Here is a 15,484-nt window from a genome sequence, read left to right on the forward strand (position 1 = left end):
TAAGGAAGCAAAAGAGCTATGTATAGATTTAACGTGTGGCCTACGATAAGGATTGTAGTTCTTATTTTGTTTGTTTTTGGTGCAGTTTTGTCTTTTTCCGAGAAACGTTCCAGCATTTGACTATAGTTTCTCGGGACAGGATCAGTTGTCTGATCTCTCGCTTTTAAAAGGAAAACTTGTTGTTTAGACTGTACACGTATTACCTCGACATTCGTGCCTTTATTTAACACACGCACGCACGCGCGCACACACACACACACACACACACACACACACACACATACACACACGCGCGCGCGCACGCTCACACACACACACGCGCGCGCAGACACACACACAAACGCTCACACATACACACACAATCACACACACACACACACACACACACACACACACACACACACACACACACGCACGCACGCATAATCACACACACACACACACACACGTGTACACAAACACACACACACACACACACACCCAAACACACTAACACACACATATACACCCCCCCTCCCCCCACCGCCCCACACACACACACACCCACACACACACGCACACAGAAACAAAGACACAAACTAACAAACAAACTTACCAATTATCTAACAAACATGTTCTCAAGACGACCCTCACAAATTCATCCCGCACAAATTCGAAGATACGGAGCGGTGTAGGTGGCGGCCGATGCAGGTGCAACCTTTGATGTCAAATCAGGCACCGCTGAGCTAGCGGGGCCCCAGCTGATGATGAAATTCGCGATGTATTTGGCGTATCGTCAGAAGATGACCAGATTAACAATATGCCGTCCGGGGTATATGGCAGGGTCACGAGAATTTAATGAAATGAACTCACTTCTGAGGCTGATTCTGAGCTTTTCTTGGACTAATCTGATCTGATTTGATTTGTTCGGCAGGGGAAGCACTTGGTGAGGGGTATATATATATATGTGTGTGTGTGTGTGTGTGTGTGTGTGTGTGTGTGTGTGTGGGGGGGGGGTCAGTACACATAACACTCACCCTTTCTTTGCCTCTCGCAACAATTTTTTTTCTGTGACTGTTAGTAATAAGCAATATTTACATATAAATTGCAGAGCCACTATTTATGAAGATTGTAAGAAAACCATTTAACGCTTCATGTTTGCTGTCAGTATTCAAATTGTTCATTTCACATAACTTCGGTTCATTCTTTTGTTTGTCATTCTTTTACGATTAACAAACCTAGCTTTAATTGTGTGATGAGAATACGCACTGCGAAAATGTGTGAGGTGGGGCGCAAAAAAAGGTGCCCAACTTTGACAGTAATTTTGTTTTGTTTTGTAAAAGGCCTACATGTAATTGAATTTGGTTACAGTGGTCGAGTTGAACGATGCTATATGAAGGGATGTCATACGCATTGCAGAAATATGAATGCCTGTAGGACATTAATATATCCTGAAGAAGAAGAATTGCATGAGAAGCGCTTATACCTTGGCCTCCCTCACACCCTTTCTTGGAGAAGAAGAAATTTCATAGTTAGAGTGTAGACTACGTGTATGGTGCGTCACCTTTTAATCTTGATTATTAAACTTCAAAGCGCGTCTCTAACTAAACTCAAGCTCTAAATACACACATTCAAATCTACGAATTTGAGAATAGGTGGGATATTTTCCAGATCGATGTCATTTCTCTTTTCCATTCAACCTCTGCGCACAACACCGCCTTAAAAAAAAAAATCAAAAACAAATCGACATATAATTATATACAGAATTATAATACAGAATTAGATAAAGAATTAGATACAGAATTTGATACAGACTGAGCTTTTGAGCCCTGGCATGGAGAAATACCCACGTTTCACTCACTGGCTGACAATCACTCACTGCATCTGCGTCGGCCGCACAATATCTGCCGCTGTAGGATGATATTAAAAGATATCGCCCTCCATGCATGAGACGAGATTCTGGTGTTAAGCTGTTAGAAGATGTAGATCAAAAGCTAGCATTTCTTTTGACATGGGGTCTGCCCGAAAATGACTTGATAACTATCGCTCGTTTTCTCTGTGTGAAAGAGCCGAGGATGTGGCGCATACATGAAATCATTTTTCTCCGGACTTGTATGTATGGCGGCGGACAAACGCCAAAAGTGCTTCATGCGAACAAGACTAAAAATAACAGCGTAAGAGACCCCCCCCCCCCCCCCCCCGCCACTATTTTCAGTGTACTTTTCGTCATTCCAAACGCGATGCCCAGTGATAAGAAGTTGCAATATACGTTGAACAAAATATCTTATTGTCCCCGTCAGTATAAATGGACAGAGGTGTCAATTTACACAATTGATTCAAAAACACAGAATTCTTCTGCTCAGGCAGCAGTCAGGCAGTAGATTTTTTGAATTAGTCCACGTGGAGGAACGCTCTTATAAAGCATGTAAAAAAAACACAAAAGGGATCCGTGGAAGAAAGAAGTTACTTTGAACTGATAAAGCATTTGCAGCTTTTTTTTTCTTCTCAGAATTAAGTATGAATGAGAGAAACACATCAAAACGATCCAGATTCCAATTGCCTGTGTAAGTTGTCGGCAGGGGTCAGGGGAAAAAAAGGAACATTTTCCTTTCTGTGTAAACCTCCGTAGAAAGTGCCACAAGCCTGCCCAAGGTTTTCCTAAGGGTAAGAGCGTCTTTCCGTCAGGACACATACCAACAAATCTACAACCTGTCTGCATTCAGTTGAGATGGGATGCTTTTCTTCTAAATAAATAAATGTCAGTTACTGCCATGACCATCTCCGCACTTAATTCAGAAGAAAGGCAACACCGTTACATCTGACTGCATTCATTTGAGATGGGTTGCTTTTCTTCTGAATAAATACATGTCAGTTACAGCTATGACCATCTCCGCACTTAATTCAGAAGAAAGGCAACACCGTTACATCTGACTGCATTCATTTGAGATGGGTTGCTTTTCTTCTGAATGAATAAATGTCAGTTACAGCTATGACCATCTCCGCACTTAATTCGGAAGAAAGGCAACACCGTTACATCTGACTGCATTCATTTGAGATGGGACGCTTTTCTTCTGAATAAATACATGTCAGTTACAGCTATGACCATCTCCGCACTTAATTCGGAAGAAAGGCAACACCGTTACATCTGACTGCATTCATTTGAGATGGGACGCTTTTCTTCTGAATAAATAAATGTCAGTTACTGTCATGGCCATCTCCGCACTTAATTCAGAAGAAAGGCAACACCGTTACGTCTGACTGCATTCATTTGAGATGGGTTGCTTTTCTTCTGAATGAATAAATGTCATGCAGTTACAGCTATGACAATCTCCGCACTTAATTGAGAAGAACAGTAACACCAACAGTGTACAGAAACTAAGCCGTGAGGTTCTTGTATAGTATATGTCCAAGTGGATGGATAATCGTACCACATCACAAGCTTAGACATGCAGGTATTTCTTGATTAATAATATGTGATAGCTGTAGAGAGAAACTTGTATTATAAGTGCAAAGTATCAACTGTTGGCACTGGTGGTGCTACCATACGCATTCACGAAATCATTTTTCTTTGGACTCCCAGCGTGGTATAGGGAGGTTGTGGGCGGCTATATGAAAGATCTCATTCATTTCATTCTGTCGTGGCGATAAACTTTCTTCACGTCTTCTCCCCACCACCTTCCCCCCCTCCCCCCCCCCACCACCCCTCCGCCTCTGCTGCTGAGACCCAGACGATGATTATGAATGCATCCATTTTGTCATCACGTAATTTTAAGTTTTCTTTCCCCTCGTGGCTGTGAAGAGGGAAACGTGACTTGCTGTGGTTTGTGTATATACAGGGAGAAAACGGGGTTGGTTATCCTTTTCGCAAAGATGGAGAGATATGGGGTCTTATTTCAGTGGGGGGTCAATTGCTTGAACACCGTGTCTGTCGAAACGGCAGTTTAGAAGGTCAAGGTTGCGTCTGATACTTCAGTAGGGTGTGATATGATTATAATATACACTTACGACGAAAAAATATATAGTATAGAGAGTGTTGAGGTCGTTGACTCTTGAGAAAAAAAAGGGTAGCGTTCCGGAGAGGCAAAATTACTGCCAGAATAATTAGCAATCGGCAGCTGTTCGCTTGTCACTCAAGCATTTGAAGTCTTCTTCAATTATCATAAAAAGTGACCCAAAAAATCAAACTTCAATTTTTCCGAAACAGACAGGTTCAAGTCCGGAAGTTTAAAGCGTCTTGTCACGCACAGTCGATGCTAAACATATTTAGATAAGATCAGATAAGATATGATAAATAAACTTTATACGATCATCTTTAAGCCCCTTGCAACAAATACTATGATCTTTGAGAAACGAACACGTGACTACTAGTTCTGTTTGCCTACAGTGTAACTGTAAATAAGAAGACAGAAAGAAAACACACTAACTTTTTCACCCACTCTAAGTTTTGAGCCCTCCGCGACCATGTCTGGCTGATATAAGGCGACTACTCTTCAGGGCTCAGAAGGACAGAAAGCCTCATTTCCCCATCCCTAACACATAATTATTATGTCTGTGCCCAGAAATGTTGCTAGAATTGGCAGGTGCAATGGCCACTTGTGGATAAGACGTCAGCCTCCCATGTGCGAAGTTGAGTGTTCAAATCCCGCCTGGTGAGTTAAGGTTGGAGAATATACCGATCTCCCAGGTCACCTTATGTGCAGACCTGATACACCCTGGTTAGTGCCTTATCCGCCTTCGTGTGTACACGCAAGCACAAGGCCGAGTACGCACTGAAAATATCATTTCAGAGAAAGATGGGTTAGAGAAACACGAAAATATCAAGCATGCATATCCCGAAAACGGAGTTTGGCTGCCTAAATGGTGGAGCAAAAAACGGTCATACACGTACGAGGGACTTTAAGCCTACAAACGCAGAAGAAGAGAAGTTGCTAGACAGTTATTTGTGTGTGTCCATTACGGTATTGTTCAAAATCTTTAGGCATATCAGTCTTCGGCGTTTTCTTTCCCTCGCCGTTAAAAAATATGGCGGATCTGCCGAAATAAGGGCAAATGACATCCCCTGCCTCTGTGCCCCATCCTAACCCGATCCACTGACCTTGACTGACCTTGCAGCTCACGTGCATGCGCATATAGACGTCAAGTCTGTGGCGCCCCCCTGCTGTCATAAGGGGAGACAACTCGGTGTGATCCGGGACGAACTATGTGCACATCAAACGCCGCACTCGCAGCTTGGTAATTTGCCGTGTGATACATCTCACAGCTCGCTACCTCTGCCTTTCGCGCGGGCCAAGGGGCTCCTTTACGCCCGAGCTGCAGGGGGTTCGAATCTTTTTGACAAGGTGCGATGATTTATAGCGGTGTAATATTTGTGAACAAAATTCCGTACAGGTGTGTGTGTAGACTGGACTGGTGTGTGTATTTGATCATGTTCTCATTGGTGCATGTGCTCAGTGAAGAGAAAGGAATCTTAGTTTATTTTACTCCATGTGACTCCGCCTTTGTCTTCGTTTCACTTCCTGGCTGGCTCTCTCCCCCCTGCCGCCCTCCTTCATTCATTTGTATTCGTCCGTCTCTTCGGCGCCCGTCAGTCAGTTTCTGCATGACTGTGTGTGTGTGTGTGTGTGTGTGTGTGTGTGTGTATGTATGTGTGTGTGTGTGTGGGGGGGGGGGGGGGTGGGTGGGTGGGTGCGTGGATGTGCCTGCGTGCGTGCCTGTATGTGTAGTCTGTTCGTGCGCGCGCGCGTGTCAGTAGTGTGTGTGTTTTTGTGTGTATGTGTGTGTGTGTGTGTGTGTGTGTGGATGTGCGTGCGTGCGTGCGTGTGGATGTGTGTTTCTGTATTAGCGTATGTGTACGTGCGTGTTTGTACCTGTATGTGTCTATGCGTGCGTGCGTGTGGCTCCTCCTGTCAACTTTCATCTTTCTTCCACTTGAGAGCTGCCGCCCTCAATAGCAGGCCTCGCGGCGAGAATATGATAGGTGGCTGCTGTCTGTGTGTTTGGCAGTCTGTAGAAGGGTGACCCCGTCAAGTACCCGCAATACCCTTCTTTCCTCCCTCGCTTGGCCTCGGGTGCTTTCTTTCTCTCTCGTGCATCCCCCCCCCCCCACCCCATTCTCACCCAACAACCCGACATCTTTCCCACCCCCACCCCCTTACCCCATTCTATGCTATCCCTTCCCACTGCATTTCAGTTATGAAAAATTGAAATACGCCTGCGTTTGTGTTTCCATGAAGGCACATTTATGAGTATGCTATTAGTTGTGTTTCAGTTGGCATCGTTAATTATCATTCTCTTTTCTCTTAACCAAACCTGGGCGCTCTTGGAGGAGGTTTCGTACATAATCACGGTAATTAATATGTTCTTTGTTTTTGTTTTGGATTTTTTTCAAAATCTTGCATGACAGTTTCTTCAAATAACATTTTGCTTCTTTGAAGACTTACTATTGGGCTTTCATTTGAATTCGTTTCGAGTTGAAAATGTCTATTATTTTACATACTTTATTTGGTTCCTTTCTCGTCTCGCATCGTGAACAGGTTTGAGTGTATCTGCACGTGCCAGTGACTTTAAAGGCAAGCAAACTAATTAACAAAAATAAACCAAGAAGAATTTTTTTTAAGGAAATACACACAGAGACATAATCAACAAACAAACAAACAAACAAACAAGCAAACAAACAAGCAAACAAACAAACAAACAAACAAACAAACAAACAAACAAACAAACACACACACAAACAAACAAACAAACAAACAAACAAACAAACAAACAAACAAACAAACAAACAAACAATCAAATAAAAAACAAGCAAGTTAGCAACAAAAACTTACCATGGTCTTTCCTTTTTTTCTTCTTTTTTTTTAACTCTCTGTCTCTGTTTGTCTCCGTCTTTGTTTTGGTTTCTGTGATATGCACAAAAATCCCTTTCACAGTTTTTTTTAAATTTTTTATCTTTTATTTCTTATTTTCATTTTTATTTTTTTTAACCAAGCACATCTTCCAACATGTCTTCTGTGCCTTCATCTCATCATCTGTCCCCCAGCTGCCAGCAAAACTCCCAACCCAAGATATTTTTTCTTTTTTTCTTTCCCCCCTCTTCACTCTAAAGACACAGTGGAACGCTTCCCCCATTTTCGCTCGTGGCAATTTATTGTATGGTGAGCCATCGTTTACAAAGTGTTTACCTTATCCAGGGAATAAAAACGCAACGATGGTTCTTCCAGCAGAGCCACCCACAATCCTTTAGCAGCTCTGCACATGCGCACTACCGCAGGAAGTCGACGTCAGGTGCGGTATAACGAGAATAGCCGACGACCTCCGAAGGGGTAAGAAAACGGAGAGTGTGTTTAACTGATGAGAAAAACGAAACAGCGTGCATAAGAAATATGCAACCACCGGTCCTATCAAACGTTTCAATTTCACTTTGTTCGTCCGTGCATTTGCTTGTTTAGTTTTGCAGAATCCGATGAAAAAAATAAATAAATACCCCAACAATTCAGTCTTGGCGTAGGCTATGTAATTGTTTTGCAGATTAGAACGGATTGGGGTTAGATCGAAAGGTCTGTAAAATTGATCAACATTCATTTTCATTCAAGGCAAGTCTAAGGACCGGTTTGTCGTGGAGATTCAAACAGGGTGAGTATTTATTAAACAGTTAAACAATCAGGGATGCTGTTGGGATGTATTTTTGACGGCAGTTCTGCAGAAATGGACATAAAGCTTTGTTAATTTTCGGAAGTTTAGATTTAGCAGTCCTTCACTCGCTATCAACTAACCCGCCCCTCCTCCCCGCCTCCACCTCCCTTCTCTGTTCAAACGGCGATTTAGGCCGACAGAAATGATCAGAAGTCTGCCTGAAGTCGGTAGCAAATCGAACGTGTGGACACCCATTGACTGTCCGTAATGAACATATCGTTTTTTTGAAAACATGCAATCTTGCAAGCAACACAGGGTAACACACAGATCTTAACCATCCAGCCACAGAAAATATCTCCTCTCCGTCTAATTTGTCTGTTTGTTGGCTGTATCATACTAAAATCATCCAGCATCTACCCCTAGGCTCGGGCCTTGGAAAGCCTTTGGACACATTGTAGATAACTTGACGAGCGAGCGTCGACACACCTCGTCAGTGCTACAGCTGTGCGTTTCTAATGCCGATGGCCAGGCATCGAGCATTTGTAAAATCAATCACGTGACTGTGATTAGGATGTGGGATTTCACCTGGGTGGGCCGTGGCCCCTATTAAAATAAAATGAGCGACTGAAAAGACCGTGAGACCCCAGGGTTGTGAAGGGAAAAAAGACTAGAGGAAGAAAAAGAAGATGTCGAAAAAACGAGGATATGCAGTCTTTATGTTAAAGGTAGACAATTTGATAATTTACCTCAGTTGGTAGTGGCACTGGACTTGTGATCCTTGAGTCACGGGTTCGAATCCAGGCCGGGAGAGGGAAATTCAAGTTTTACGCCCTCACGGCAAAGCCATTAGGGGCATGTTCCCGGGTTTTAACCCGACTTTAGATGAGATACACAAGTGTATGCGTGTTTAGGTGGTATCAGCCATCTGCACGTATGGCAGAATGACCGAGGTCTTTTACGTGCCACTGTGGTGACACGGGGGTGGGAGATGGATACCGTCTCTGGGTCTGCACACAAAACAGTAATGGAAATGAAAAGAATTTTTAACTTTAATCCATACTATAACAATCTAAAGTCTGGCTGTTTTCTCTGCAGAATAGCAATGTTTTTGATAAATTAATTGTGTACATGACACTGATGTTAAAGGCATACTAACGCACTCCCGTGTTTACAAAGTGTAGTTTGCCCACAATCGATGTCAAACGCACCATAAGACCATATAATGACGATACGTCACCATGCGCGGACCATAATACATGCATTACAGCTTGTTCTAGCCTCTGAAAAAGTGAGGATGTCAACAAAGCCGCGGTGTTCTCTCCCTTGCATCAACGTTACATGTGTTGCCAAATCTATAAATAGGACGATCCAGATCAAAATGAAAATTCAAATATCTCAACATTTAAGGGGTCCTAGACCACAATATTTTGCAGGGAACTTAATTTAGTCTGTCTCCAGCTGTTGGTAAAGCAATTAGCGTGTATAGTCATCGAGTACATATGGCTTTAACCTGACTTTGCACGTACATCTTCCAGGCGGCATGACTGTTGATCTGTTTTCAAATGGAAAGATACTCTTATTCCATGTGGAAGCCTGGACATATTTATGAAGGCTTATATGATGATTCGAACGAGAAGGAAGGCATCTTTAAAAGTTAACACTGTTGTGTCTGGTGAAGCTCTGCAACGTTTAAATGTGGTTTTCAAAGCAATCTTGGCTGTGTGCATGTTATAAAGTTAAATCAACGCCGGGATGTTTGTTTTGTTTTGACTCGTTGGTTGAATGGATCAGATTCCAGTCTGCAGTGTGAGTCCTAAGAACGATACAGAGAGAGAGAGAGAGAGAGACAGAGAGAGACAGAGAGAGAGAGAGAGAGAGAGAGAGAGAGAGAGAGAGAGAGAGAGAGAGAGAGAGAGAGAGAGAGAGAGAGAGAGAGAGAGAGAGAGAGGCGAGAGAGAGAGAGAGAGAGAGAGAGAGAGAGAGAGAGAGAGAGAGAGAGAGAGAGAGAAAGAGAGAGAGTGTGTGTGTGTCTGTCGGTATGTCAAACAGACAATGAGACCGACAGGAACAGAGAATACACTTAAAAAAATCAAAACAAATCTACAAAACAATAAAACAATAAAACAAACAATAAAACAAATAAAACCCAAAACAAGCAAACCAATCAGAAAACAAGAACACAAACAAATCCACACAAAAAACAACTACAAACAAACTATTAAACAAACAAACAATTAAACAAGCAAACTATAACAAAAAAACACACACATTAGGACATACAAACTATGAAAAAAACACCAGCCAATAAAACGATTAAACAAACACACAGTGAAATAAATAAACGAACAATAAAACAAACAAACAATGAAAAAAAAAACACCACAAAAATCAACAAATCAACAGCAACAGCAACAACCGCAGGGGGGGGGGGGGGGGGGGAATGTGTGTGACATAAGAACAGAAAAACAATACACCCGGAGTTTAGGGGGCCCGGGTAACTCAGGTTGTAGAGCACTGGACTTGTGATCGAGAGGTCGCTGGTTCGAATCCGGGCCGGGACGAATTTGCGATTCCTAAACGCCCCACTGAACGACTGACGTCACAGCCGCTTCGGCCTTTTCCGGAGGAACACTGCGTGCCACTTCGATCGCGTTGCACTTGCAGTCATTCGGCGATGCCACCTTGATTATCAGTTGAGAAAGTTATTATTCAGGCAATATGAAAGAAATTAGTTTTTTCTTTTGTTACACTTACACATAGTTTTATGAAGATCAATTTCAGACTCGGCAAAAGAATGGTTGTATCATGAGCGACTGTCACAAGCGAGAGGTGCGGTTCGGTCAGTAGGTCAGTCACTGTCGAACTGTTCGGTGCGAAGCACGGTTTTGTTTCTGGTAACTATATTGATTTCTTCAAGTTGTATTAATGTTTACGCTTTGCGCTGCGGTTTAATATGTGTGCTTGTTATTGGCTAATACGGTGAGCCCACGCCGTTTACAGACTGTGCACATGTGAGCTTTGTGTAATCGCGTTTTCATCATAACATACCACCGTGCTAAACCGCTTTGGGGGAAATGGTTAAAAAACACACAAAAAAAACACGGAATGCATCAGGGTTGAAAAGATTGAAGGGTGGAGTTTAGGACACAAAATAGATGACAAAAATAAAGCAAACAAGAAAAAAAACAACCTGTAAGTCGAACCCGACTCAGCTGACCTTCAAGCTGGAGCACAAACCACAGTAGGCTACGACAGCAACTGACAGACAGGGCTACAAAAGTGAAGGCATTTCAGGGTTACTCCGTCGTATGTGGCGTTTCTCGCGCATGAAGGTTCTGTTACCAACTCTACGGCTAAGAAAGGTTGCATTTGAAGTTAAATGTCCACTAAAATATCAAAGGGAACACCATTTCTGAACAACACAACGGTTTGCGCTCGCCTCTCGCAGTCGTTCAGGTGAAACCAAATCGGCTTGCCTGATAGGCCTACAGCAGATATTTGAACACTTCCACGTCACACTGAAACACTGAGCTACAGTTTAGTAACGTGATATGTTTTCAATTGTTCGTTAACTTATATTGCTTTCAGATTTAACACACCAAGATGAATGAAACAGTGGCACGGTTTTCGTTGCGAAAATGTGCAATGGCAGTGCTACGCGATCGAAGTGTGTATTATGTACACGCGGTGTTCCTCCGGAAAAGACCGAAGCGACATGTGACGTCAGTCGTTCAGTGGGGCGTTTAGGAATCGCAAAGTGGCGGCCGGGACGGACACGGGTCAACTTTATGTGCAGACCCAGAGACGATATCCATCTCCCACCCCCGTGTCACCACAATGGCACGTTAAAGATCTTGGTCATTCTACTATAAGTGCAGATGGCTGATACCACCTAAACACACATACATCAAAAAGCCGTGAGGGCGTAAAACTCGAATCGTATAAACCAATTCATGTCCAATATAGGCAATTAAGACCTGACGGACAATAAGCCCCTTAAAATTTACTTTTTACCCGGAGTTGCCCGCCATTCGTTTCACAGAAAACAATCCGTCTGGAAACCTCCACGCGCAGTCACATACGACTTTGTTTTTCAGTTCACGCCATCTCTCATTCTTCTATCCTTGATGGCTGAACAGATAGACGTTATCTTTCCGCTTCAGCTCCGGAGCATTTTACTCCGGCACAGGATAGATACGTAACTAAAACAGCCATGAAATGGCTTCTCTCAACCCGGAACCGGAACTAAGAGGTCAGCTGTTGAAGGAACACATTATGCTCATGTCAAATCCGTTTGGGGTCATTTTGTGAACAAAAGGGTGAACATATTGTTGATAGCTCCGGCTGTTCTGGTTTTTGGGGGTATTTTTTTTGTATTTTTGTTGTCCATGTGGCAGACACAGGAACTAAAGCGACAATGGAGGGTTCTTGAAGATATCCATACAATTTTGTTTTAAAAGCGGCCCTTGGTAAAAAATAAAAAAAAATAAAAAAAAATCGTCAAGGGAATGAAAATGCATGACTGTAATATAAGGAATGCTACTTTTTCTTTGTTCAACGCTGTCTTGTTGGAACGCGGAACAAGGCTTAGTCTCACTCAGTGTGGGAACAACTGAAGAAAAAACATTCTTCTGAATTACGTCAAGCCGCTGTTGTTATAGTAACGGTCGCGTAACATAAGCGTAAGCCGCATTGAGTTTGTGCGATTGCTTTTCACCATGATTGTGTTGTCGTAATTAAAAGTCTGTTAAAACCAAAAGTCTATTGAAAGATAAATGACTCAAGAGTCAAGAGTTCACTCATAGCAAGTAACATTGTCAGCAATTAAGAGCCTTATCATTAAATTATAGTTATTTTGTAAAACAAAATTCTGTTCGAAATCATACTTGTCTTGCAAACTAGGTATGTGTTTCTTTGGAGAAAAAAAAGAAGACATCGTTTTCAATTGTTTGCTGAATGTGGTGGTTGGGATGTTGTTGGTAAAAATGATGGTGATGATGATGATGTCCTGATAATGATCCGCTATGATACTGGTTTGACTTCAGTTTCTTGAAGAGTAAAAACAGTATATGCGAAGTTATTTTCTCGAACAAGGATTCGAAGTGCTAAAAACACTCGGTGATATTCAAAACTAAACTTAGCACACACACGCACACACACACACACAAACACACTCACACCCACCCACACCCACACACACACACACACACACACACACACACACACACACACACACACACACACACACACACACACCATTATTGCAATAAATTTCGTACCCTAACTAAGCCATTAAAAGCACTTCAGTTCGCTATCTGGCACACCGTTCGGATTAAAGATTTCGTTTACTAGGGTCACTCGACCGCAGCTAAAATAAGTTTGACCCCAAAATGGACCTAAGGTACCAATAAATAAATTAAAAAAACGAGGAAAATTCAGGATAGGCACAACTTGGCAACTTTTACATACGAGGAGAAAGTCAACTATTTTATCTATCCAGAGCAGGTTGTTTTGTCTAACTATGTTGTGTAGTTATTGTGTTCGATAATTTCTATTACATGTACACACATTGTGAACAAGACTTTCTAAGGCCCTGTATGGCGGGAGGTACATAGGCGTAGTATTTAGTCAACAAACGAACAACACACGCTTTACCGCAAAGAGAGTATTCTAAATGACAACATTGTTTTATTGTAACGGACTAGGGGGGGGGGGGGGTTACAGGGGTTGTGCAACCCCCCCCCCTGGCTTAAGCATGTACCTCCCAAACGCTTTTTTTGTGTGTGGGGGAGGGAGGGGGGGGGGTTGTATCTGGATCATCATGAAATCCGAGGAGAAATCGCACCTCTCACCCCCTCCAATTTTTTTTTTAACCTTTTTCGTTCAAGGAGAGGCTTCCTTTCCCTCCAGAAACATCAAAAAACGTTCAGCTTCAAGGGGGCTTTGCCCCGTTGCAACACCCACCGAGGGGGCTTCGCCCCCTGGACCCCCACCAAGGGGCTTCGCCCCCTTGACCCACATCTGTAACCCCCACCACCCCTAGTACTTACCTAGTCCGGCCCTGGTAACTCACGTTGGGAATCTTTACGACTTTCTTTGTCAGTGAATAAGTGCCCCTCCGACTAAACAAAGAAAGCCGCGAGGGATTAGCAATGTTATAGTTAAAAAAAAGTAAAGAGTAGCCGTACGGTAATATCTATGCACATTATCTGTGGTGGTTTGCATGCTACCTTCCACGGGGAGGAAGGTAGGTAGCTTGAAAGGTGTCTGCCACAGAACGTGAATAATACACTTCCAGTCCATTGAGAGAACTCATTATTCGAGAAACTAACATTTAAACAACGAAGTCAAACCACTATTTAGATAAAAGCGGATGACTGCTCCTTTAAAACGCCTTGGAGGTCCCAACCCACACGCGCTGTGATGCAAAGCAGCGACCGTAGGCTCGCCGAGACTGATAGCTTCTGCTACAGCGGCGAGACAAACCCAAACTGGCAGGGCCCGCTACCGCCGTTTCGTCTGCCGGTGCACGAGTTATTTACCTTGATGATGACCCCGCCGACCTTTTACACGCAAAAGCAAAGATGCCGACATGGACCCTGTACTTAGATTGGAACTTCGGTCCAAGTCTCTGTATGTTTGTGTGTGTGGGGTGAGGCGGGAGTGGGGGAGGAGGGGGTTAAATTTGTGTGTGCGTGTGTGTGGGGAGGGAGGGAGAAAAAAAAGGTTGTTATTGTAATTGTTTAATATCAACAGAACAGTTCCCTTCGGGAAATTGGTATAAGCTTAATTACTATATTAAAAAAAGTCTCATAGATTCTATGATTCATCAAGCCATAACTTAAAAAAAAACCAGAGAAAAAAACCCAGATTAAATCAGGTATATTTGCATTTTTCTCCACTAAATACTTTACATGCTATGCTGATATTGATAATTGTGTGCCCCCAAAATAATTTTTATTTTTATTTTTTCAAATTGACAACTTCCAGTTTCTTTGTCCTCTAAGGAGTTGTTGAAAACATTCACAACTTTCATTCCTGCTGTTGCAAATAAAAACTTTTTTTTGAGCGGAAAATAATATTTTCAAGATTAAGAAATTTAATTCCAGAACTCATGTCCCTGATATTGTTGGATCATATGTTTTGTGTGTGTGTAGAAAAGTGTTCACTTTATGGCTGCTCAGTGTCCGTAAACTATAACTAGCTGTTGATTGTTGAATCAAACTTGATGAAGCGTCACCTATCTTCGTGGAAGAAAGCATTGATTTGATAGAAGAAAACAACTCACACACACTCAAGCTCAAACTCACACACGCACACACACACACACACACAGACACACACACACACACACACACACACACACACACACACAGACACACACGCGCGCGCGCACGCACACACACACACGCGCGCGCACACACACACATACACACAAACACGCGCGCGCACGCACACACACACACATACACACACACGCGCGCATGTGCACACATACACACACACACACACACACACGCAGGCACGCACGCACGCACGCTCGCGCGCAAGCACACGTATAAGGAAGGAAGTCATTGCCAGACAGAGAGAAAAAAAAGTAAGAAAGAAAGAAAGAGAGAGAAAGAAGGAGAGAAAGAAAGAAAGAAAGAAAGAAAGAGGAAAGAAGAAAAAAAGAAGAAAAAAAAAGAAAGAAAGCAAGAAAGAAAGAGAGAAAGAAGGAGAGAAAGAAAGAAAGAAAGAAAGAAAGAAAAGAAAGAAAGTAAACAAGAAAGAAAGAAACAGAGAGTGGAAGAAAAAGAAAGAAAGTAAAACAGAAATGAAGAAATAAGGAGAGAAAAACCCCACCCCATTTACACATGAATACGTAAACCAT

Source organism: Littorina saxatilis, linkage group LG12, assembly GCF_037325665.1.
Source record: "Littorina saxatilis isolate snail1 linkage group LG12, US_GU_Lsax_2.0, whole genome shotgun sequence".
NCBI lineage: Eukaryota > Metazoa > Mollusca > Gastropoda > Littorinimorpha > Littorinidae > Littorina > Littorina saxatilis.